This window comes from Falco punctatus, assembly GCF_963210335.1.
Source record: "Falco punctatus genome assembly, chromosome: 2".
NCBI lineage: Eukaryota > Metazoa > Chordata > Aves > Falconiformes > Falconidae > Falco > Falco punctatus.
The window spans coordinates 100,973,959-100,999,850 of record NC_137581.1 but is presented as its reverse complement, the minus strand read 5'-3'; the positions used below and the strand labels follow the sequence as shown (position 1 = coordinate 100,999,850).

Here is a 25,892-nt window from a genome sequence, read left to right as displayed (position 1 = left end):
TGAAGTTTTTTTCTGAAGAAGAATTCTGGTTCTAGCCTTCAGCATTGCAAATAAATGCTTTAATGTGAGATCTTTCAAGGATCAGAATCCAAAAAGTGAGTAGAAATAACTTGATACGGGCATCTTTCTTTTATTTTTATTTTTGTCCCTGGCAGAAGAGGCACAGCACTGAAACAGAGAAGTTGTGGAATATTCGTCTTTCAAGATACGGTTAAAGAAAGCCACCTGACCTGATCTAGTGTTGAGTGGAAAGTCAGATTAGATGGCCTCCAGAGGTCTCTTCCAGCCTATGCTTCCTAAAATTCTATGATTTGAAAGTCATCTTCACAATATATTATAATCTTGAGGATTCTCACATACCAAAAGTCAGGATTTCTTCTTCGCTAGACCCTGGAGCATTGGGTCTCTATTTATTATGCTTCCATAGTTTCTGTTGAATAATCCTCCTTCTCTGAGTGAGACTGTGCCATGCCTTGGAGAAAGGACAAAATACTGTACCTCAGTAGGTTTCTGTTTCTTGGGACTTTTAAGGATGCCCAGTGCAGATTAGCAATTATGGGAGAATATGGCATAGAAGTTTTCTAGAAGGTGCAAATATCTGTATCATTAGTGTAAAGCTAGCTACTAGGAGCAGCACCTTTTGCCATCTCCCTGTTTGTTTCTTCCCCATCTCATTTAGGAAGGGTTCCTCTGACAACGTTCTGCTAGATTGAAACCAGCCACTTATTCCTACCATTTATTTCTTATATTTTTCAGTGGATCTCCAGGCATGCAAACTTCCCCTCCAATCTGGTGGCTGCTTGGCTTCTTGAAGAGCTGCTGGCAAATAAACTTTTTCCATTTGTAAATCCATGCCAGTCTCATAAGCAGGCTGTTCCTGGTGTACGTGCTCACTGGCTCCTTCCGAGGCCACCATCCAGAAGATTTGAAAGGCCTGGTTTCCCTTTACCAAAGCTCTGCTGAGCTTTCCCAGTACCCAATGTGTATTTATTCACCCACTGATTCCTTTTAGTCTAGGTTGACCAGGCTGCCTGGCGGAGGTGTTATGCTTTCTGATCAGACTTCTCTCTCACACAGAGTCTCTCTAACAACCCTGCAGTTCTGTGACACCGAGACAGTCTCATGTAAGCAGTTTCACATCCCAGTTTCATCATTAAGTTACATAGAAACTCCACCTGGTCCAAGACATCTATGTCTGCTCTTTTCATCAATTTGATTTCTCATCTTGTCCAATGCACTTACTTGAGACAGAGCCTCTGATGCATCCCCCATAGACTTTCAGCATGGGAAATGCCTTGAGCTTCTTCATGAGAAACAGATGCAGAAAGATACTGGCACTTCTCTGTTCTGTCCTTATCTTACCTGAGCTTTTATGCCTTTGTGATGTATTAGGTCTTCACATGTTCTGGCAGATGTCATAGAATCACGAAACGGTTTGGGTTGGAAGAGACCTTTAAGGGTCACCTAGTCCAACCCTCCCTGCAATGAGCAGGGACATCTTCAACTACCTCGGGCTGCTCAGAGCCCCATCCGACCTGACCTTGAATGTTTCCCAGGATGGGGCATTGGCCACTTCTCTGGGCAACCTTTTCCAGTGTTCCACAACCCTCATCATAAAAAAAATAAAAATTTCCTTATACCTAGTCTGAATCTACCCTCTTTTACTTTAAAACCACTACCCTTTGCCCTATCGCAACAGGTCCTACTAAAGTTTGTCCGCATCTTTCTTATAAGCCCCCTTTAAGTACCAAAAGGCTGCGATAAGGTCTCCCTGGAGCCTTCTCCAAGCTGAACAACCCCAACTCTCTGTCTTGCTTCATAGGAGAGGTGTTCCATCGTTCTGATCATTTTTGTGGTGCTCCTCAGGACCCGTTCCAACAGGTCCATGTCTTTCCTGTGCTGAAGGCTCCAGATCTGAACACAGCGCTCCAGGTGGGGTCTCACCAGAGCAGAGCAGAGGGGCAGAATCCCCTCCCTCGACCTGCTGGCCACACTTCCTTTTACGCAGCCAGGGTCCAGTTGGCCTTCTGGGCTGCGAGTGCACATCCCCCCACTCACATACAGGTTTTTGTTCACCAGTGTCCTCAAGTCCTCCTCTGCAGGGCTGCTCTCAATCGCTTCGTCCCTCAGCCTGTATTGGTACTGGGGGTTGCCCTAAACCAGGTGCAGGACCTTGCACCTGGCCATGTTGAATGTGCAGCTGCTGTGTCTGAAAAAAAATGTTATGCTTTTGGCAAGTTGTTCTTCAAGGTCTTCTTTACCCTTCCTTATGGCATTTTTACAAGTGACCTGGCAAAGTTTAGGATCCTTTCTATTTTTCTGATCAGGTCACAGCTTCACAACTCAGTGTGCCACTGGCTGTCCTGTTCAAGTTAATTTTGTAGAATGCCTAATATGTCCAGCTCAAGACTTTCCGGGTTTCAGAGGTCATTCTTCGCTGTCCTAGGGCACTCTGAAACCATACCACTTCTCATTTTTTGAGCAGCAGTGGGTCAGTGAAGAAAATAAGTAGTTCTGTGAGCAGCCAACCTAATGAAGCCTGCTTTCAGATGAACTGCTGTGAAGTGGTTGTGTTTCCTAGGACTTAAAATACCAGGTCTCATCAAAAAAGCTTCCTGCAACTGGATATTCATAAAGCCACTTCTTTTAATATAGATTCTCTGTTGTGTGATAAAATAATTGATCTTATGCTGCTGCCATTCTCCCAAAGAAAAAAAAAAAGGATTAATAAGACCTTCTCTTTCTACCCAGCCACTGAGGTTTACAAAACTCAGAAAAAAATCCTTTGTCAAATTAGGTTGAAACTGGCTAATAGATTCAATATTTTTAGGGGGCACAAACAGATACATTTATATGGCTAGCACAACTGCATAGTTCTAATTTCCATAAGAATGGAGGCATAACCCAAAATCTTTCAAAGAAGGAACACAGAAAGAGCAAGTAGTGGGTCCCATGGCAACTATGGCAGCTGGTAACTGTATCCCCACACCAGTTTTCAGCAGGTTGAAATTTTTTCCCATGTCACATTTTCACTGGGCATGCGGAAAGTCCAGACAAAATGTCTTGATCTCAGAGGACAGCCCACGCGCAAGACCCAGCTCACCTCCAGTCTGCTGCAAAGCTGTGCCGGGCTGTGTCCTTTGGCCATGCCACCTGACCTACCTGAAATGATTTCAACCTGATCGCTGACCCCCCTGGCTAGTACTCACTGCTGTTTGACCTCCCTTGATGTTCCTCTGCCCTTGCAGACAAGTGTGTATTGCAGCTGCCCGTGGGCTCCAAAGACTCCCTCTCATGATACAGAATCTTCAGGGGTAGAGGGAAAACCAAAAATTGTACCTCGCAGACAGTTAGTGGAGGTAAGGTGCTGCCTTTGCTCTGCTGCACAATCTCTCTGTCCCTTTTCTGTACCTCAGTTGTTACCCAACCAGTAAGCCTGAGCCTGCCTGCAGTCACTGTGCCTTGCAAACTGGGGGACTACTTAGATAGAAAGCCTACGCAGATTAAAGTGTGCAAATTAAAACTAGTGTAAAGATAATTGCATCTCAATAGCCTTTCCTCCCTCATTTGCCATCCTTTAACCTCTCCTTCAGGTCACAGGGTACAGATAACTATTAGGCATCTGTTATGCCTTGAACCACAACAGCTTTGACTTTGCTGCTCTACACACATGTCTCTGTTACCTCTTGTGCTCCCTTCCTGCTACCTCATGTGCTCCCTTTCTGTTGTATTCAGTGTCCCTCATCTGAAATTCCAATTAAACATTTTGGGCTAAAGCTCTGTTAATTACACTTTCAACATACACAGAAAAATGGGCAGTGGCCTTTAGAATGCTGTAAAACAAAAAATAAACTCAAAGGCTCATCACTTCTGTGTTATTAGGAGAGTTCCTCCCCAAATGGTCTGTGACTCACTCCATTTAATGCCGGTTTTGTACATTGTGTTTGGTAAGTTCTGTGTAGGTAAAAAAAGAAATCTGTGGCAAAATGGGCACATAAACCATTCATAAGATGGTTACAAGTGTATGTCATTTCAACTTCTTCTTGCTGAGACTTACTTAATTTTTTCTAACCATCTATGCAAAAGACATCCCCTGAAGAGCTTAATAGCACCACAATGATTTTTCCTACGGTGTAGCTGGTCTCATAGTGGCTGATCTTACATCAAATTTACTATGTCTGTGCTGAAGACAATTATATAGTAAACCAATAGATGAAGTAAACTGAATTAAAAACAAGCTGGCAATCTGTATATAGCTTCTTTTAAAAGTTAAATGGAACAACAAGACAGTAAATGCCTAAGAGAGAAACCTGTGCTGCTTTTCATTTCCCTACAAAGAATGCTGATAAGGACTTTTTGGGAGCGGGGTGGGGGTTATAAACAAAAATATTATCACAGCTTTTGGCTGTGAAATAGCACTCAGAGACAGCCAAGAGAGATTTCAGAACATGTTTCTGTTCAGTTCAATGATTATTTTTTTCCCAGTCATATTTAATATTCTCTGACTGTTTAAAGTGCATTTAAACACTCAGCATATGCAAACGTGCTTCCTAAAAACTGGCCTTTTGTCTCTGGTCAGAAAGGGAGTATGCTACATGTAGGTTGCGTGTGGGCTCACCGTACAGGAGGAATGTTTGTTCTGATCTTTACTCCAGAAATTTTACCTTAGCTTAAGAAATCTGGTCCTCCCTTTACCTTGTGGTGTGATTCTGACTTTGCTTTCTACTGTTACATTTTTCAGTTGTTCAGGTGGCCTTTGAAACAAGTGCGTATAATGTACTTGGGAAAAAATATTGTTATTTCAATAGGACTATAACAGAAAACCCACAACAATATTGGGTTTTTTTACATTTACTAGCAAGACAGATTTCCAAGATAAAAACAGTGGCATCCTCTGGTCTAATCAAGGTTTAATTGAGTCTGCACTGTCAGTCAGGCACAGAGCTGAAGGAAACAAAGGAGGATTTTAGAAAGCAGCATTAAAGAAGTACCATTTAGTAATTTCCAGAGGTTGTCAGCTGGTTGGCAGAAGTGCTGCTAAGCCCTTTATAAAACAAGCTTTTCTAATTACTAACGTTTCTGGTTCCTCTAATTATCTGCTCATTGTTTTATATGAGAATAAGCACTTTTTTAGCATTCCAACTAAGAAATCACAATATGCTAGTAATACAGCAATATACCAACATATAAGATTGCCCCAGCACCATTACCAACAGCTGATATCTCCCTTTATGCCAGCCTATACCCCATCTGCCTCTCCAAATACAGAACATGATCCTTCACTTATTCTCTTTAATGCAGCTCACAACATCTTCTGATGAACTGGTCAGCTGGTTTTGTTCCTTCTCTTCTTTCACACCTCTATTCTCCCATTAACAGTGAAGATAAAATAAGAGATAAGTCAAATAAACAAGTGCACTTTTTTCTCAACAAAAAGCAAGGGAAGCTTTTCTTTTTAGAAAAAGGCAACAGGAATGTTTCATTTACTCTTGTCTTGTCATGTGCCTCTGAAAGCTATGGAAGTGTGGTCTGAGAGAATTAAAGAGTTAAACATTCACACCTGAAGGCCACCTATGCTAGAACAGGATTTGTTCCTGTGTTTCACCAGCCCAGCACACAAATCCCAGCCACCGCTCCCTGGCTGGAATTAATAGCTTAGCAACTAAATCACATAGCACTGGTTACCATTGTGCTCAGCAGAGAATTCCACATCTGCCACCAGCCTCTGAACTGCAGCTTTTACAGGGATCAGTGAAAAGATAGTGATTTTGATGACCGTTAGGACTATTTGCTTTGATTCTAGTATAATATGTCCCTGCACTGTAGATTAACATGACCTTTTGAAACAAGTATCAAACATTTCTTTTCAGAAGTTAAAGTGTTTGCCTTAGCATATATTCATCCAGTTTTCGCTACTGATATATTGAGGTTATTGCACACTCAATGAATCAATAATTGTTTCCTATACATCCAAACCTTTCAAAAATGTTGCACTGCTTAGAGTAGACCTTTACTATGTCTGTTATTGCTTGGAAGACTGACTTTGTTAAGCTCTCGACAACTACGTATGCTTTTGGAATAGTAATTTGTATTTTTCTTCTGATGGAGATATGGAAATAAATCAAATTCATTCTAAAATGTAAATCCATCAATGTGATTACTGGTTTCTTATTCCCAGAGTCTTGCTTTCTTTCTGGTTTTATTTGAGATGCCTGTAGTTTGGGGGAGATTTTTGTCAAATGTACTTCATGCAAATTGAATATAACCAGTAATTTGCTACTGTCATTTTTTACATCTGGAATGACAGCATTTCCTTCATCATTTATCTCACTTTGCCACTCAATACTGTTGTATTCTAGCACCTTCTACACAAAATCAACAGTAGTAATGAAATTATTCATCAGTTTATGAGCCTGAGTCTCTAACTCTTCTCATTTTTTGGGTAAAAGCTCACTTTGGGCTAAATTGAGGGAGTTAATTTTTCCTATCTTCATTCTCATATAGACAAATATTGACTGGTGTTCTTTGATTTAGGCTGGTGGTAGTTTTCCTGGTGGAACAGAAGGGCACCAATACACAGTTTGTTTTATCTGCAGTAGAAAATGAGAAGATTTTAGAAAATGAGAAGTTTTTAGAAAATGAGAAGTGTATAGTGTTGCTTAAAGACAGTCAACCTCTCTTCCTTGGGAACTTCCTTCAGGAGGAGCGAGAACACTCCACCTCGTCTGCCGTAAGTTTTCTCCTAGTCTTCATGACCTGTATTTTCCCAGGTCTGCAGATAATGTGATGAATCCTGTATTAAAAATCCACTGTAATGGATCTCATACTTTGTCTCTTAATCTACACTCACTCATTTTGTAGGAAGGTCAGCATTACCACTTTAAGACATCACCACTACCAGACCACTTTTTAAAATGTAATTACTGCTTTTATGAGCCCTGAATAGGGGCAGGGGTATGTTCTTACAGAGCTGAGAAACCACCCCTAGGTGATGTCTTCCAGCTGGGACTCCCAGCTCTAGCTGCGACCAGGTCCCAGGGTGAGCCCATTCGCACAGAGGCAAGTTCTTGCCTTGGCATAAAGTGTCTGGGGCAGTGCCAGATGTTTCCTCCAGAGGCACATACCTGTGCTAACCCTGCTTCTGATAAATCTGCTGCACTTGGGATTTCAGTTGCTGGCACATGTATGCCAGCCACACTGGGAAATTAAGACCGCAAACTGGCATCACACTCTAACGAAAAGCCAGACAAGGGGCATAACTGTGGCTCAACATGCCTGCATCAATCCAAACCATGCAGAGAGGAGACAGCTGCCCTCGAGATCAACCCAGGGCATATGTATTGTCTTCTTGTTCAGCTTTGAAATACCATGAATTACAGTAATCCCTCCTAGAGGTGACAAATTGCAGCATTATTAAGAGCTTCTTATCCTGGCAGAGGCAACAAAAATTTTTCTTGCAAGCTAGAAGTGAAAAAGGTATTTTGTAGAGTTTCTGTGTTAAACTGGTTGTTCATCTTTTCTTCTAGTCCTACAGAGAAACACGAGTACTGGGCACACCAGCATTAAGCAACATTTGATAAATGTACATGATTTTTTTTTACAGAAAGGGTATCTGTTTCCAGATCCAGCTAACATAGCCTCACACCACACACTAGCTCAGGTTTATATACAACTGTTGTAAATCAGTGCAGCCCCACTAATGGTCTGGAGGTGGGTAGCACTGGGTCACCAGCAAAAAGTGATCCTACTGGGTGTCTTCCCTTGAGAAACACACATAAAATCCCAATTCACTCTAAGGCATCACTGACCAGAGCACTGCACTATGGAGAAAAGCCCAAGTGACAAACTGGAAGGCAGTATCCTTCAATAGCAAGACCTATTTCTCTGAATTTTGCCTCCTCCATCTTGAATGTTGTGTCAAGATGATTGTAGAAAGAACATAAAAAACTTCTTCCATTGCACTCCTGTTCCCTCAACTGAGCTTTTATTTCAGGGTCTTGTGTTAAAACCTCAATTTCAGTACAATGCAGATCACAGAAAATGAACATAATATTTCTGCAGAGTGGGTGTGGAAATTCCATCTCAGTCAGGGAAATGAAGGCCCGGTAACAGAAGGATGCATGCATCACCAGTGCATCAGACAAGTGAGTTCTGAATTACTGTGGTGTTTTCCTAACATTTCCTAAATATGTTTTTTCCTGGTGTCTTGGCATGTCCAAATCAGAGTTTGCCAATAGCTGTAAGTGACACTTTTTGGGTTCTCCTGTGGCAATCATGCAAATGCAATTTACACAATGGTCAACCACAGTAAAGATATTAATGGATCTTTATATAACTGTCTGCAACAACTCCTAACTCTTAGGATTTAGAAACCAGGGTATCTTTAATTGTTCCTTTCATGGCCCAAGCACAGTGCAGGGGTATGTAGTGCAATCCAGTAAGAATCATCAGTATCTATCCATTGCAAACAAAGGTATCCTTTTGGCAAAGGTCTGTTATTTCATCTACTGCAATTATACATGCTTCCCAGTAATTTTCTGCGAATCAGACTGTGATTTTAACAGACATTACTTCCAAATTTATTTTTACTCTTCTTCATTAATTTTGTTCATCATATGACTATAATAAAGCTGGTTTACCATAATTATACAGACAGTATCAAAACAACACTCAACAACAACTACTTTACTTCTTTACCCCAGCCTTACTCCATAGCTCCAAACCACAGAAGTAATGGATACCCTTTGTATGATACAAATTTGAAAGTTTGTGCTTAGTCTAAAGCCTTGGATGTTGACAGAAAGTTTACAGGTGATTTTTTTCTGACCTTGACCAAAAAGGTAAGTGCTAGTAGTTGTGCATCAGTGGAGAAAGGTGAGTAGTATGTGATTAGGTTTTGGAGGCACTGCTTCTAAAAGACACCATTTCACCTCCCCACTTAATCCCAAGGAGAAATCTAGAAATGACTGACAGTTTCACTGCTGATTGAATGCAACCAGTTTTAAATAAATAAAATGCAAATTAATGTCATTTCTGTGGCAGAAGTTTGCTTTTTGTGGAGTCTTTGGCCCATCTCCACTCCCCATCACCCAAACTTGTTCAAAACATGGATGCTAGGATGCAGTGGTAAACTTCAGGCATCAACCTGAGAATTCTGTGCTTAAGGTGAGTTTCTAGATGGCCATCCAACACAAGTGCACAGAAAATATCCTGAATTCCTTTGTAAAGCAGACTGCATTTCCAAGCCGTGTGTACTTTTTTCTTCCATTGTTGTTATATCCAACTCCCCTTGAATGCAACACATATACATATATATAACACTTTTTTATATATGTATATAGACTTGTACACGAACCCACTCTTTCCTTGCTTCATGTTTTCTTAGTTACCAAAATGTTCCTTTTGACATGTTTTCTAAAATCTGCTTTATATACTCATTAAGGTGTTGGTGAATCTGCTGTTGAAGAAGACTCAGGATGCCACTGAGCTTCTCTTTATTTTGGTTCATTTTGAAAGTGTTGGAAAGAATGCTGCAGTTAACTAATGGGATCATTTTGATATAGGCCACTTTTATTTTTGGTACTTAAGTGCTAATACTTACACGCTAATGAGACAGTAATTTAGTTTCAAAGTGACTAAACTATGAAGCCAAAGGCTAGTAGCATAACCCAACAAAGGAAATTGAGCCAGTTATCCTGCCACTGGGAAAAGTTGTAATGCAGTGAGTTTCAGAAACAGGAATACAGAAATTGCACTTCACTGGGGCTTTTCATCTTCCTGGTGTTCTGAAAAAAACTGTATTACAGTCAAGCACTGAGAAATGACATGGTGGCTGTGTCACTTGCTTTCCTGAAAGTTCTGTACTGTGGGACCTTGACCAAGTTGTTCACATCCCCGAGCCCATATGGAGATGTTCAGCACAGTGACATCATACATATAGTCTTCTCTTCCACAGCTCATCCAAAGACTTGCATAATGCCCAGGTGGGAAGGAGCATCCCTTTCCTGGGCAACTTAGAGGAGACAGGGAAGGAGCTGGTCTCTGGTAGCTGGCTGAGCACCATGAGAGGGTGAGCTGCCACCAGACATGCACATGCAGTACACTGGGCCATGGAGCTCCAGGACCCATCAGAGCTGCCCATCTGCTCAGCCCATAGCTCATGTGGCGTGAACAAAGGCATTTTTGTGCCTGGTGGTTAATATGTGCCCAACTTAGTTAAACAAGGTTGCTGCTTCCAAGAGTCTGAACTGAGACATCCGACAGAGACCAAGCTGGCTCTCATCCACAGAAGACTCCAGCAAGGAGGATTGAAGAGTCTTCCCAGCAGCATGGTCCTCTGAAGCTCATGCTGTTCTGCAATATAAGACTTCCAATGAGAAATGACGGAAAAGTAGGAAACGATCAATTCTGGCCCATCTGCATATCCACAAAGGCCAATTAGAAAAGAAAGGCAGTTTCTTTATGACAACCAGGTAATGAGGGGCTGACATGCTGTCTCACTCTCACTGGAAATGCATAACTAAGCCTCCCATCTGAGGGAAGACATTATTCTGTACTTCCCTTGGAGAAGGAAAGAATTTGACAAAGGTAAATGTATTCTACTAGAGGAAATACTTCACTGCATTATAAGTCTCCCTAATTATAGTTGTGGAGCTGGAAACAAAGACAAGAAGCAATGCAGGGCAGCTGGTGTTTGTCCTGTCAGCAGCAACTAATTTCCTCTCTGGTATTGCTGCATGGGCACCTTCACTGACCCTGTTGCCTGTAATAACACTACTCCTAACCCTTAAGATCGAGTATTTTATATTTTACTCTAATTGGGATGTTCTAAAAGACACATAAAACCAGAGATCCCATCTTCTTTAAAGATCCAAGGGCCCTTTTCAGAATGCAGATTTTTCCATGCATCCTACAGTTAAAATAATTATTTTTGTCTTTTCCCCATATTCTAGAGCATGTGCTTTTTCCTAGGTGAATATTGTATCTCACCTCAAGGCAGATTTATTTCATCAGTACTGCCTGTATATCACTTGCAAAGCACTTAGGTATTCTTCAGGGTAAAATGTACTGCATTCTGCTTTATTTCATATTGTGTCCTTGCCTAGGTCCTTGAAAGTTTTTTATTACTTGGCATATGTTGGTTGGGTTTTTTTCCATAATCAGTTTAAATGCAATGTGTCCCTTGTCCGAGTTAATTACATGGTTGGGTTAATGACTCATTGCTTCAGGCACTTGAGTGGGGAACTTAGCCAGTCATTAACACATTGGCTATTTTATTGCCTCCAAGCTGAAGTTTCCATCCAAACCCTAGACTCCAAAGTGGTTACCTTCATCAGAATCAGGTGAAGGTGGAAGATCCAGTCAAAGAACTTTTCTTACACAAAACTACCACTGAATTCAGAAGCTACTGGATTAGGTGTTTAGCAAACTAGATAGCTAAGAGTCAAGGGATTTATATCAGATTGGTATCAATATGACAGAGGGCTGAATTCACGGCCTGTTTGGGTTGGCATCTGCTGGCTGGAGAGCAGGAAATGATACTACTGAAACAAGCAATTATAAAATCTCTGTAGAACACTTCACACAAAGCTACAGCAGAATACGTTTTGGGGTGAAAAAAAGCCCAACTCAGAAACCATAAAAACCCTGTCAACTTGAATCAGAATGCTCAGAAGAAATTGAGTAAGATTTTCGTAAGTTGTGGTCTGTGGTGAACAGGTATTCCATTTGTTTCTGGGAGACAGATGCCCATCCATCACTGCAATTCTCTGTACAACTGAACAAGAAATCCCCTTCAGCACCTTTGCAAATCTCCATCTGTTTTAAAAAAAATAGATGTCATTGACCACTGGAGGCATTCTTTCCTTTGAGCACGTGAGGCAGAGGGAGTGAGGAAGTAGAAGGCTAGTGTGCAAATTTCATTAGGATGCTAATTATAAGCTCCTCTTCTGAGCTGGTTAGCACTTACTTCAATTAGCTGATGTTCAACACCACTTTCTGTCAGAATTCTGGCAGTTCTAGCAAAATGAAACACTTGTCTCAGACAGCTCTGCTCCCCTTCTTAGGTAAGTCAGTCCGGTGCAAGCCTGAATGCATCTCTGTTTGTATACAGCGTCCCAAAGGCAATGTTTGTTTTCTTTGTTTCAGTAGACAGAGGAATTGGTTCTCTCATGTTTTATTCATGAAAGTATATCTTGTGAATGTGGCCTCCAATATGTATTAGAGGCAAAAATATCACTAACAGTAATGTCTGAAAGACTCTTTACTTGTGTAACAAATGGACACACAAATTAAATTACCACTGTTAATGCATGCCCACTCCATAATTGTAGCCCAGTTTGGAATGCTGCTGAAGCAATTACCTTAGTTCAGAATTGCAAATCAGGAGTTCGTTTTAATCAGGAAAGTAGGACATCTCATCTTAAACAGAGACAGTAGTACAGGTCTGTAACATGCCTGACAAATTACTGTCAGGTTGGCAGAATGCATCAATTACCCTCTCTTGACACCCAGCCTCAAAACGATACTACGCAATCCTTTTCTTTGTTCATTCCCAGCAGATGCATTTGGTTGCAGAACTGCTAATTAAAACAAAGAGCTTGCTTTATTTTCTTGTTTATGACTTTGTCATTCTAGCTAGATTCAGCCCTTGTATTTACCTGCAGAAATTATTAAAGACAATGGGAAGCAATTATTCAATTGCTGATATCCTTTTCCTATTTAATTGTAGCTACACTGAAATGCCTAGACGCCAAGGCAGGGTGGTAGCTGAACTCATCCAAGCAGATGCACCAAAGCAACACATCAGTTCATCTTCCCTGGAGCAAATGTATGTTTGAGTCCCACAGTGCCACAACCTGGGTCTAGAAATCTGTCTCAGCTGTGGATTAACGTCCCTACTACAAGCCACTGCTTCTTCACCAGATGCTTAGCTCAATCTGATGCCACCACTTCCCTACAAGTGATGAGCCAGGGATCAGAGGTGGTTCAAACTCTCAGATTCTCACTTCGTCCCATCTGTTGTCAAGGAGAGGCTGGCTCTGACCCCCATTACTGCCTCAGCAGGCTCCAGTGCCATGTTACCTCCTCATACCTGGTTGCTGCCCCTTCTGTCTTGCAGATTACTACTTCATAGCACAACAGATCCCCAGTGCCCCAGTCAATCCAGTTCTGCTGGTTTCAGCAAATGTGCCAGATTAATTAAGGCAGCCCGGACAGGCATGCACATTCCCATCTGCAGACTTGGCCCCAAAGGCACCGACTTGTGGCAGAGCACCTGGGCAGACCTAGGTCTCATCTGCCGGAGACCTAGCTCCTGAGTGTCACTTGTACCTTTGAAACCTAAATCAATTTTGTTAATGAGTTCAGCTCTCCACGTCGCTTTGGCATGACTGAAAACTTGAATTAAGAGCTTATATTGACAAATTACTATTTCACAACAAATATGATGTATTTTTATGTCAATACACTGAAAAAGAAAACCAGTTTTTAATAAAGTAAGTTTAGTGCCAAACCATAGATGACATTCTGCTTTCCAACTAAGCTTAAGTAATCTGATTTGACTGAAGATTGATTTATTTCATACCACCATTCACATTCTTTATGCATGTGAAAGAGCTCACAGAGAAAACAGAACCTTCTGTTTTGCAGAAACGTGGTGGTTTTTGGAGGTCACTAAGGAAGTCAAAACCGTTTTTTATTTTGATTGTGTTGTTAACATGTCCCTAGCCACAATTTTCAGCCAACACATCACGGAGAATTAAATTCTGCTGGAAACTAGTAACTGACTATTCTGTCACGCATGTGCAGAATACAGGAAAATACTTGCAAGCTGAGGAAATGTGAGAACTTTAGAACAGAGATGTCTTCTCAGCTATAAAAAGTGTTATTAACAAGCACTACAACATGAAAAAGCATGAAGTGCAGCTATCACTTCTCCTGAGGTTCAGTACATGTCCTTCTACCTTCTTAGTGCTTCCCAAATATTTCACCTTTTGATATCAGAACCCGAAAAATGTAAATCCCTGGTAGAAATAAGTTCAAAATAGGTCTTTGTTTAAGAATTTCCATTCCCAGAACTAAACAAGGACTGAGGTGGCTGCACATTGCACAGGCAACAGATAGCTGTTTAAGAAACTGCTTTCGTGGTGGTTTAAGACTAATGATATGTATTTCACCTGCATTAACAACTAAGAATTTTTTTCCTGACAGGCCCAAGAAGCAACCACAAGGGAAATAACTTTTCCTATCTTTCTCTCCCCAGGCACCAGAGCAGCTGTAAATCTACTCTTCCATGAAGTCTTGTTCAGCTCCAGAGCCACTTCAGAATTAACTAACATTAAAACTCCTGTTTTCTTCGTTAGACAGGAGTAATGTCAGACAAACAACAACAAAAAAAACCCAAATGAACCCTGAGGAAAAGAAACAAAAAGATCAAGAACTAATCAAGTGACCTGGTTTCAAATATTCAGACTGTTTATGCCAGAGATTACATACATGGCCTACAGGAATGAAAACTCATAAGAACTGTAAATTCCTTTAAGAGAATAGTCTTTTTATTTTAGTTATGTTCCTATATGCAAATATATATGCATACATATATAAATTAATTCAGTATGCCAGCTATTAGGATTTAGTTGAAAGTCTAGCTTTGTTTGATGTTCTTAAAATCCCTTGAGTCAGTGGATTATGGAAGAATCCCAACTTTTGAAGTTCTCCCTAACTTAAAACACTCCAGCATTTATGATTTCGAAGTAGAGTTCATGCAGAGGAACCTAAGGACTTTGAGATTCAGAAGACATACAAAAAACTTCAGTCAGTCATTTTGGTTTAAAATATGATTTTAAGCCACTTTGAAAAATCTAATGGTAGTGGCAAGTAGTTCTACACATTTTGGTGTTGGCAAATTTACATCAGGTCTCAGGCTCTGATCCACAGACTTCAGAAACTACCATATTTGATTGTATCAAAATTTCTGTTTCTTTAATTAAATTTAATTTCAGTACTTTCAAAGTGAGGCGCTCAGTTGACATACTGCTTTCCATCTCTCCAATACTGAATGCCCAAGAGAAAGAATCTGAGATTCAGCTAGCTGGAACTTATAGTCATCCCAGAGCAGATGACTCTGTATCCTCCCAATGAAAAACTAGTGACGAACTATGTATTTTTACTCCATGCTGATGTTTATTTACTTACATTACATTACCTGTACAAACTTGTATAAATGACAGAAGTGTTTTGCAGTGACATGGGCACATGCAGGTGCAGTTCTCAGGGGCTTAGGATGATGAAATCTGGGCTGTTCAGTCTCTCCCAGTCCTCCACCCTTCTCTCGTGCTAGTATTCATGTGAGTTTAACCATAGGGTGAGCCACTTCAGACAGCTGATCTGGCTGAAAACTAATACTTCTTTTTTTTGCTGGATTAACTTCAGCATTAGCTTTTAGCTCAATGACCTTCCTGAACTGGCTCACCAGGGGCCATGCAAGAGCTTTTGACAGCACCTTGCCGTGTGACTGATTTATCTGTGCTATCGCAACACACCTGCAGCATGTTATTTTCTTTTGTTGGTCTTTATAAGTACTTGCAACTGTTGTCTACTGTGTGTCATAAATAAATGCGTTTGTTTGCATTTCCCCTACCTGCTTGAATTATGATTCTTTTTAGGGCAACTGGGTAAAAACCAAATATTTTTCATCCCAGGACACAGGGGAAAAGGGCATTTTACAAATTTCTGTAGCTTCCCACTACTTACTACAGAGGGTCAGAAGCATAGCAGAGCACATCCTATTGCAGCTGCAGGGGTCACATGGCAAGCTGGTATCACAGGGGGCAGGAAAACCAGAATCATCTTTCAGTAGCCAGTGATAACTGTCTGGCATGCAGCACAGACATAAGGCGCATGCTTAAGTGCTGGGGCTCCAGAGACTATGTGGCATTAAACAGATATTTTAGGATTCCCCATCTCTCAGAAAGCAAGTGTTCTCTGCGGGCGTGTAGGGGGACACACCACCTCCAATCATGGAAGAACAAAATTTCAGGAAGAGCTGAAAGGCAGGGATATTCTGGAGGGGAGATCAGATGGTGAGAGGGAAATAAAGGGGAAGACAGCTAGGGAAAATGCCAGCAAAAAGACTCCAGAAGTTCAAGTGTATAGAACGCCACAGGTTTTCTGAATCTTTAGATGAGAGTCATCCCACAAGGCTTGTGCTATCTAGAGCTATTTAGTGTAGAATCAGGGCATAAACTTTGCTCTAAAAATCCTTCATCATAGTAGGATGCATTTCTGCTGCTAAGGTTATTCAGTATTGGTTTTAGTGGGGCTGCCTTGAGTCATGACGTGCACCGCCAGTCGCAGCTCTCAGGCTGAAGCAAATGAATTAACAGGAGTGCAAGCCTTGTTGGTAGACCAGATACTACCGCAGTCTCCTATTCCGTGTGTGGGAGAATTGTGACTTGTGGTGTTCAGTTTTATTTCTCTCAGCAGTGCTGCTACCATGGCTTCTTCAGCATTCAGGGGCAGAGAAGACTCGGAGAAATGGTTAACTCTCAAAAATGTCAGCGGGACTTTTAGGAAAGGTGGAGCAAAATACTTGTTAAAGATTTGAAAAATGTATTTTGAGGAAGAAAACAGCCTAAGAAAAAGGGTATCCTGCACACATATCTTTGTGCAATATACAAAAGAGAAGGAAGTGTATTGAATCATGCAGAAGTACTCAGAAAAATCACAGACTGAAATCTGTGTCTTCACTTGACAGTGTTTGTAACAACTGCAGTATTTATATTATCCTACCCCAATCATCTTCCAAGGTAAATGATGAAGACTGAACAAGCTGGACATGTCTATGGCCTAATTAAACTTATTAATTATAACTTTCCTAGTGGGCCAAATTCTTTTGTCTTGGCAAGATCCTAAAGTCATGAGGATGAATATGTCCAGTTTTTAAAATATGGGAAAACAGTTTTGAGAACTGCTTTCCATACAAAATTGTCTATCCTTTGCATTTCCTAAAATGCAAGTAGCAAGGTTACCTAATCAGGTATTTGTCAAATTTAGGTTAAAAAATGTGTCTTCTGCAATTATAATCACATTTGCTGATTTTTTCTTTACAGAAATTTCTCTCAGTCTTTGTGCCACACACACACACACACACACACCCCACTCCCCCCAACAGGTGACAGCAGAGCTAGCTAGCAAGTTGTCTCGCTGACAGCCTCCCTAATTGCTAGTGCTAGTGGGAGCCCTTTCAGCCCCTGCCCTCACCCTCTGTCCTTTCCTCAGCTACAGTGGCAGTAAGCCATGCACAGCCTTATACCAATTTAATGTTGCTAGTGGGCCAGTGTTTGTACGGGTGTTCCCAGTTCGTAACTGGAGGAGGTGGTACCAATGCAAACCATACACCGTTAGTGTGGGATTTACAGGGTTGTAGAAACCTTACCAAGAGAAAAAATGTCACAAAGTGTATTCAGGAAGAAACCTAACTTTCCATTTCATCATAGAATCATTTAGGTTGGAAAAGACCTTTGAGTTCATTAAGTTCTACCGTTAACCCAGGACTGCAAGTCTATCACTAAACCATGTTGCTAAGCACCACATCTATGCATTTTTTATCATGTGCTGGTAGAGAAGACAGTGTGCCACAGTCACACACATTTTTTGGACATTCATGCATCAGAGTCAAATACATCCTTTTAGAAATCATAAAGCTTTCCAGGAAATAGACTTCCAGGCTAAGCAATGCTGTCTGTTTGAATTTTCAGCTTTTTTCTTATATAAGCCTGAAAGTTTCCATTACATTGACAGCAGTCAAAGGAAAGGACCTCTTTTTATCCGTAAAATATCCTTTACAGCTCATGAAACTGTCCCCTCCAAAAGCCAGATATTCAGCAGGTATATGCTCAGCTCCACGAACTTCCACAAAGCTACGTTGACTTACTGCCCTGGCAACAACAGACACCTCCCAGGCACCTAGGATGGATGGAGGCTGTGTTTTTCTGTTTCAGTCTGTGGGTCAAACACCTACTGCCAGCAATCTGGGGCAGGGGGTGGGGGGGTGGGGGGTGTGAGGTACCCACAACAGATACAACTGCACATGTAAAGCCATCTTCTGTACATAATATAGTCAAGGCAGGTGACTCTGTCTTCTTGGATCATTCTGACTGCTACTACAAATGTTGCTCATTTTTTTTTTACAGAGTTCAGGATTCAGCTCCCTAAATTCATTCATTTCCTACACACTTATGCCTGCTTCTGCTGACAACTATCCACAGCCACTGGAAGAGAACTATGCTGTCCAGTACTAATCTACCTTGCTGTAACAAAAATCTGATTTTTACTTTGGCATTCTGTAGTGAAATATAAGCAAAACTTATATTTTTGAAGCATAGAAAGGGACCACTATTGTGAACTTATCATTAAAATGTTAAAAAGTTCTCCAAGAAAACTAAAACCTGCTAATTTACATATTAATAGAACTTTTATGCTCAGGAAGATAAGAAATGCAATCTTTGGCCAGATGTGGAGAATTAATTACAGCAAGAGAAAGGATTCTATGGAATATACAAAGCAAGTTCTGAATATTCTGAAAGAATATTGTCGGTCAAGTTTCAGTGTATAGTATAATAGTATAAGAAGAGTGAATTTTTTTTGTGTCTGTTGCAGGGCTGTAGAGAAAGAGAGACTAGGTAGGCATTTAGTATGTGCTGTCCATTTGAGACACTGTACCAAAGCAGATATAAAAGATAAAACCAATACACAAAAGGCCATTAAATCTACAATATTGAGTTCTTTATCCATGTCAGAAGTTGAAAATCTGTAAAAGACTTCAGTACTGGCAAATAAACAGCCCAATTCAAGGAGAGCCAAAGCCCTCCAAAAGGTAAATGGCTTACTGAAGAACAAATGGGGGAGATACCTGCCTCAGGTCCGCTGTTGGCCAGCAGGATGGATAAGACACTATCAGAGACAGAAAGCTCTTGGAAAAGACATGAAACAGAAGTGATCATTTACACTGCAACAAGTCACCAGGACCAGAGATTTCATCTAAGTTCTTTGTGGCAAATTAAGAATGAAGGAACAGGAGAAATACTTCATCTGTTACTAAAAAGAGCTACCGAAGACAGGCACAAAGACTGGAGATTAGTCAGTGTTCCTTCATCCAGAATATTGCAAGCCAGGTGGCATTTCTGCATGATCAGTTATACTTGATGAATAGGTAATTAAGGTGAGAGTCATGAAACATCTATTTATCTCTCCATCTATATTCTTAAACTGTTGCTTCATTGCTGCATTATTTAACAAGAATGTCCTCTGTCACAGACAAACCCGTGTGACTCTGTGAACGTGTGCCCAGCCTTCCCGGTTTATTAGAATTCTTTCAGTTAATACAGATGTAAGAAAAAGGCAATCCTTTATTATTTATTTCTGCCTTTCAAAATCACCGACAGGAAGATATTTCTGTCATTCCTTCACATGTACTCACACGTAGCTCCAACAGGAATTGGCAGCTGGTCAAGATGCAAAATACAAAATGTTGATGAAGACTTTTCAACACTGACTGAGCCCATACAGTCCCGTGAGAAACATGAAGGCTCTGTGCAGCACCCACAGGTGTTACTGGAGTGTATTGAATACACTGAGTTTTGAATGAGAGTTCACAACCATCATTGATCTGGATATGTGTTTAAATCCCCAGCATACACGCACAATTTAAACCATTCCTTCTTTTGCAAGCCACTTTGCTGCCGCTAATTTCCTCTAGGCCCCTAGCTTCCCTATCACCCACTTGCTTAGATCCTATATGCTTAACTCCTCGCTGGAAATAGTTCATCTTTTCTCACACCTTTGTTTTTTATACTGTTTATTCCTCCTAGTTACTTGTTAAGAGCATATCTGAGTGGAGTGGTCTGATCTTGTATCTGAGAACGAAGTATTGCTTAGCCTCGTCCTCTGCGTGGTACATGGTGTTCAGGCTTCACTGGGCTGATGGAGCTGACAGGGTGCATCCGAGGAATCTGGCCCTGGAAGTGCTAACACTGCTATGCTTCCTAGCTGCTGAAACCTAAGAAGTCACCAGGGCGTCAGTTTAGACAGGCACACAAGAAGTCAGCGAAGGCAAGCCTGCACTTGTGTGTATTGTGTAACCAGGGCCTTAAAATTTCCTCCATCTACAAAACCTGAATCATGCATCTTCCTGGTCTCACAGAAAACGCAGAATTTACTTTACATAATACATGGAGAGTTATTTAAAGACACAAAACAATGCCTAAGCACTAATTTCTAGTAGTCTTGCCCCATACTTCTAGTATGGTCTGGACAGTCATGTTTCCCGGCACAGATGCTTCTCAATCAGGTGCCTGCAGTGTTTCTGAAGTTTGGCTGCCATTTGCTAGAAAACACTATGTGTTGACATTTCAGTTCAAGTACTGCAGTTCTTATTACAGTGTTCCAAATGCCACCAGTGTTGTTTTTCTGCACTTTCAAAACCTTCCAGCTTCCCTCTGCTCAGTCATTACCCTTTTAAAATAGAGTTTTGCCTTTCTCTGTCCTTACCCACTCATAATTATTGCTTAAATCCATATTACATATCCTACCTTCAAACCCTGATTTTATTTTTAGGTACGGACTTCAGTAAAGTCTAAGATGTCCTCCAACACTTCTGTTAGAAGATGCTTTGCAGAAACAACTTGTTCTGTGCAACTAATCTGATCACCCAGTCTGTCATAAAATAAAAGTGCAGAGTAATCTAAGAATACTTGGTTTTCCTGAATAAATAGCTGCACTGGGAATTTGGGGAACCTATGATTTATGATTTAACAACAGAGACACAAGATGTATTAAACCTTAATGCTAATAGTACATACAAAAGTAAATATTCAAATATATAAATAAAACAGGGTCGTGAGTTTTTAGCTAGAAAAAGGGCAGGAAATCAATCTTTTTAACAAGAACCCCAGTATATTGAAAGTTGAATTTTGTTTTCAGTCGTTATTAAGACTGATTAATTGATTTAGACCTCAAAACACTTCCTGTGGCTAGCAATTGCATTATTGCTACTGCTAAACATGCTTCTGGAAAAATAAATATCAATTTGAATTAATTCACCTAAACACACTGTCTCTGTTCTTGTAATCAGCTTTAAAAATCAAACTACTACGTCCTAGCATCTGTTGCAAGAACTGTTCATAGTTTGACAATTATATAGAATGATATGAATATTTTAAAAAGATTGGCTTTTTTGCCCTTCCCCTGGGTCATCTTACTTTCTCCCTTAATTGAAGATCAATTAATCCTTTTGTACATAACTGGGGAAAAAAGTAAACATTCTAGAGCAGTACAAACCTAGCATTTCAGCTGTTCTAGAATCATTTTATTAAACAGTCTTTAGCCCAACTGAAGTTTTAGTTATTAATCCCACTAATCACTTGATCTTTCTGTTTTCTTCTTTGATGGTACTATTAGATCATCAAGTCTTACATAAATCATCGGCTTTATGGTTTTCATCAAGGCATGACTTTTTCTTCACTGAAGTGATCATGCCCAATAAAACAAAACCCCAGCCATGTCTTTTTCTGTATTTCCTTCTCTTAATATAGAATACTAGTAATAATTTTTAAAGTGTAATTTCATTGATTTCCTGGAGCAGCAATGCTCTGCTGGTAAAGTAGGCTGCACAGTCAAAAACATGACATTATTCCAACATGTAGATACCACTATTTTATTCTGCTGATGCCAACTGATATCTTTTTATGCAACCAACTACATACACTCACAGACATACAATGTAAAATGAAAGTCTAATAATAAATAGACTGACATATTATTTAAAATGTGATGGGAAGATAAAAAACCCTAGATGTGAGAGTTTTGTATCACATTGTTGGAAAGATTTCTACAAGACTCTGGCATTAAAAAATAATCTATTCTTGTCAAATCATTTAGAAAAGGAAAAGAGCACATCAATAACCATTACTAATCTAGAGCCTGTGAAAAAGATTATTTTTTGTTTGCTGGTTTGGAGATTGAAGTTAGCTGACTAAGACTATTCTCATAGAAGTGCTAGGAACTACATATTCTACCACATAAATAACATAGGAAAATATGGTAGATCAAACCTCATTAAAAATATATTTTCAGCGCTCGTTCTCATGAAAATTAGTCTTCTGCAGTTATTCTGTCGGTCCAGCTTCCCTAGTAACACCAGTACCTGTCAGCCAATTTCAATCCTATTTGACACAGGGGTCAAATCCTCAAAGATAAATTAGTTACTACAAATTTCAGAGAAAATGTTTAAAGAAAGGAAAAAAAAAAAAAAAAAGGAAAAAAAACCCACACACAGCTACGGAGGGAGAGCCAAATGGCCTAAACAGCAGATCTCTGGTGGGGATGTGGCTGTGCCCAGCCCCACAGCCATGTCTCCCACCCACTGGAGAAGGTGTCCGGCAGCTTGCACTGCCTATGCCTACCTGCCCTGCAGTGCAAGTTGCCATAAGGGGAATAGTAAGGCAACATGGATGAAACCTGGATTCATTAACTCTACTTCTGACAGGACAGCATAATAAAAAAAAATTCCCCAAATATATCTTAAAGGAAGGGATGGATTTTGAGCTGCTAATTAAAGAAGTAAATACACAGTGAGTAAACTGTACTTAATTATGTCCTTCTAATCTTTGGAAAATCTCCATGTTTAGCAACCTTTAGTTTACCAATAATATAACAGATTGTGCAATCTGGAAACACTTTTTAAATTATGGAAAAAAATTCCAGTGTACGTGATTATCATGTTTCTACCTGTGTGTGGGGGTGTGTGTGTGCATACACACTGCTTAGCAACATGCATATGCATATATAAGGAGTTGGGAGTGTTGTTCCAGAAATGCTAAAGGAAAAGGAAGACCCAACACCAAATCTCAGCAGGCATTTGCAGGGTGTTATCCATTCCTATATGAAACTCTGACCAACTGAACAACTATCTCCAGGACCAGTGACAGCTAATCCTGTGTAACTATAACTGATGTTGACATGTTTGATGCTTAAAAGATCTATTGGTCATAACAAAAACCTTTCCATTGTCTTCAATAAACTTTGAACTTTACCCTCACTCCTAATTCACGAGTGTACTAAAACAACTTGAATGTTTATCTCAGTCTTGCATCCCTATACCTTTATTTCACCATGAAAGATATTAAGGGTATTTTGGCTTTCTGTATGAAATGTTATTGATCTGAAACCACATGCTAGCACTGTAAGGCCAGGTGAACCATAGGTTTACAAAGAGTGTATTACACAGTGTCGTGGTTTAACCCCAGCCAGTAGCTAAGTACCACGCAGCGCTCACTCACACCCCCACCTTTCCTGCTGGGAAAAAGGTAAAAGCCATGGGTTGAGATAAGAACAGTTTAATAATGGAAATACAGTAAAATAATAGTAGTAATAGTAATATAAATAATAATAATAGAGATGATGATGATGATGATGATGAAAAGGAAGATAGTAAAAAGAGAAAGAGAAGTAAAATTCAAGGGAACAAAAACCAAGAAAAAATCTGAATGATGCACAATACAATTGCTCACCACCCACTGACTGATGCCCAGCCAGTCCCTCAGCAGCAACTGGCAGCCCCCGGCCAGCTCCCCCCGGGTTATATACTGAGCACGATGTTGTATGGTGTAGAATATCCCTTTAGCCACTTCAGCTCAGCTGTCCTGGCTCTGTTCCCTCCCAACCTTTTTTGCCCCTCCAGCCTTCTCCCTGGCAGGGCATGAGAAGCTGTAAAGTTCTTGAAAGTATAAACACTACTTAGTGACAACTAAAACCATCATTGTGTTATCAAAATTATTCTTATGCTAAATCCTAAACACAGCACTACCAACTATTAGGAAGAAAATTAACTCTATCCTAGCTGAAACCAGGACACAGGAATGCTCAGTCTCTCTTGATTTGGCATAGGTACCACTCAAAGAAAGATTAGCATGTAATTAGCTCTTGGCAGTAGAGTGTCTCCAAATTGCGTGGTGTCAAACAGCTTTTTGGGTGGCACACAAACCAGGTAATAGGTGTGGTAAGCCCAGGGAGAGGAAGTCACTGCCACTCTTCTCAGAGACAGGTTAGTGCTTTTTGCTGCCTGTATTAAACAACACTTCATCGCCTTGCACGCATCCCTCAGCAAACTGAGTTGCTTACTCCACAAATTCCATTTCTTGATAATCACTTTGATAATCACTGCATTTTGCTGCTTGAAGAGACATGCACAGAAGCAGACTTGGAAAACAGGGGCAAACACTGTTGGAGAGAAGGCATGTCCCAGCACAGCAGCACAGGCATCTGCTGCAGACAGAGTGTACAGAGTGCGAGCAGCAGCTGTGCTCCTCCACGGCATGAGCTGGTCATCTCATCAGAGCATTCCCCCCGGCGCTGTGCAGAGCAGCACCCCTCTCGATCGCACTTACCGCTCCCATCCTGGCCGGCTGTGGCTGGCCCAAAGGGCAGGAGGACTCCAGGAGATTTCCAGGCCCAAACACAAGGCACCCGGGTTAGACTGTTACGGATGGGAAATGTCAGGACAGTGCACCAAGAGGCTCTACAACCTTTTCCACTCCCTCCAGGGTCTGGCTGCCAGTGCCCAAGGCCAGCTCTGACACGGTTCTGCCACACAATGTGGCTGCAGCCCAGTCCCCTTCCAATGCTGCCTCACGCTGAGGGCTGCCATCCCAGCCAGGCCTGGGGCTGCAGTGGCACCAGGTGACGGCCGGACCCAGTCACCACTCCAGTCACCACCATCGGCCCAGACCAGCTCACCTTGCTGGGGGCTGCAGCGTGAGGTCTGGGTGGGAGTAGGGCATGGCACTGCCCCGATGGCCCCCAGCTGCCCCTCGCTGCTGCACCCCGGCAGGAAACCTGCAGCGCAGCTGTACCAGCCGCGGGTGCCAAGGGTCTGCCATGGGGGACGGGGGTGGCCGCTGTGGGGAGCAGCTGGGGCTGCCCCATGCCAGGCACAGCCGCTTCCAGCCAGTTCCACCATGGCCGCCATGGCCGTGGGGAAACCTGCGCGAGGGAGGGCAGCGCTGCCGGCGCTGAGGGGGAACGGGTCAGCAACAGCCCGGCCGGCCCGAGGGGAGAGGGCAGGAGGGGAGGAGGTGCCCAGCGGGGATCCCCTGCAGCCCCTGCAGGGAGCACACCGGAGCAGGGGAAGGAGGGGGGGGGAGAGAGAGCATCTGGGTGGGCATCTGGCTGCCAGCCAAGGTCAACCCACCACAAGGAGATGTTTAGATGAGGGAAGGAGCGTGTTCTTCCTTTAGACCCCTGCAAAGGCAGCCCACCATCGTGTGCCCTCTGTCCTGGAGCTGCGGGCAGGAGCTCTGGCACCAGCATTGGCCTTCCCTGCATCTCCCCGTCAGGGCTGCGGCAGCCACCAGGCTGGTGTAAGAAAAGCCTGTGGCCAGCCACAAGCCACACGCACATTTTGGGTGTACCAGTGAGCGACCAGGACTCAGACTAGCCTGTGAAATTTGGCCTCACAAAATTACTTAGATAACAATATACTTTTTCTTCAACGTGTGTAGTTTATGTTCCCAATTTTTGCTAAATTCAGAATGAATGTGACAGTATGTGAGGCAATGTTTGTTGGGGTCTAGAGATTATTTTCTATCTCCCAGCACCATCTGGCATTACAGTGGAAACTCTGAATGAATAAACATTGCTTATCGTTCTGTCAGTCACTCATCCATCAGACAGAAGCTGAAACACTAATGTACTCATCATCTTTGTCATTTGGCAATCAGGGACTACTTCACGGTAACTGAGACAAAGACCACAGATTAAGGTCTGTGGCAGAAGCGGGCAACAGAGATTTGCAGGCTTAATGTATTATTCAGTTTGACTGATGCTGATGCAGG

The 25,892-nt window shown here is 41.6% G+C and overlaps 1 protein-coding gene across 1 annotated transcript in view; it reads right to left on the bottom strand.

The window, feature by feature from the left end:
* Positions 1 to 6,620: 6,620 nt before the first annotated feature.
* LOC308059551 (claudin-8-like) overlaps positions 6,621 to 25,892 on the bottom strand; it is a 36,886-nt gene continuing 17,614 nt past the window's right edge. Inside the window, exon 1 of the mRNA XM_080377060.1 lies at positions 6,621 to 25,892. This exon is cut by the window's right edge and continues 17,614 nt beyond it. The gene's annotated coding sequence lies outside the window, so the exon portion shown is untranslated.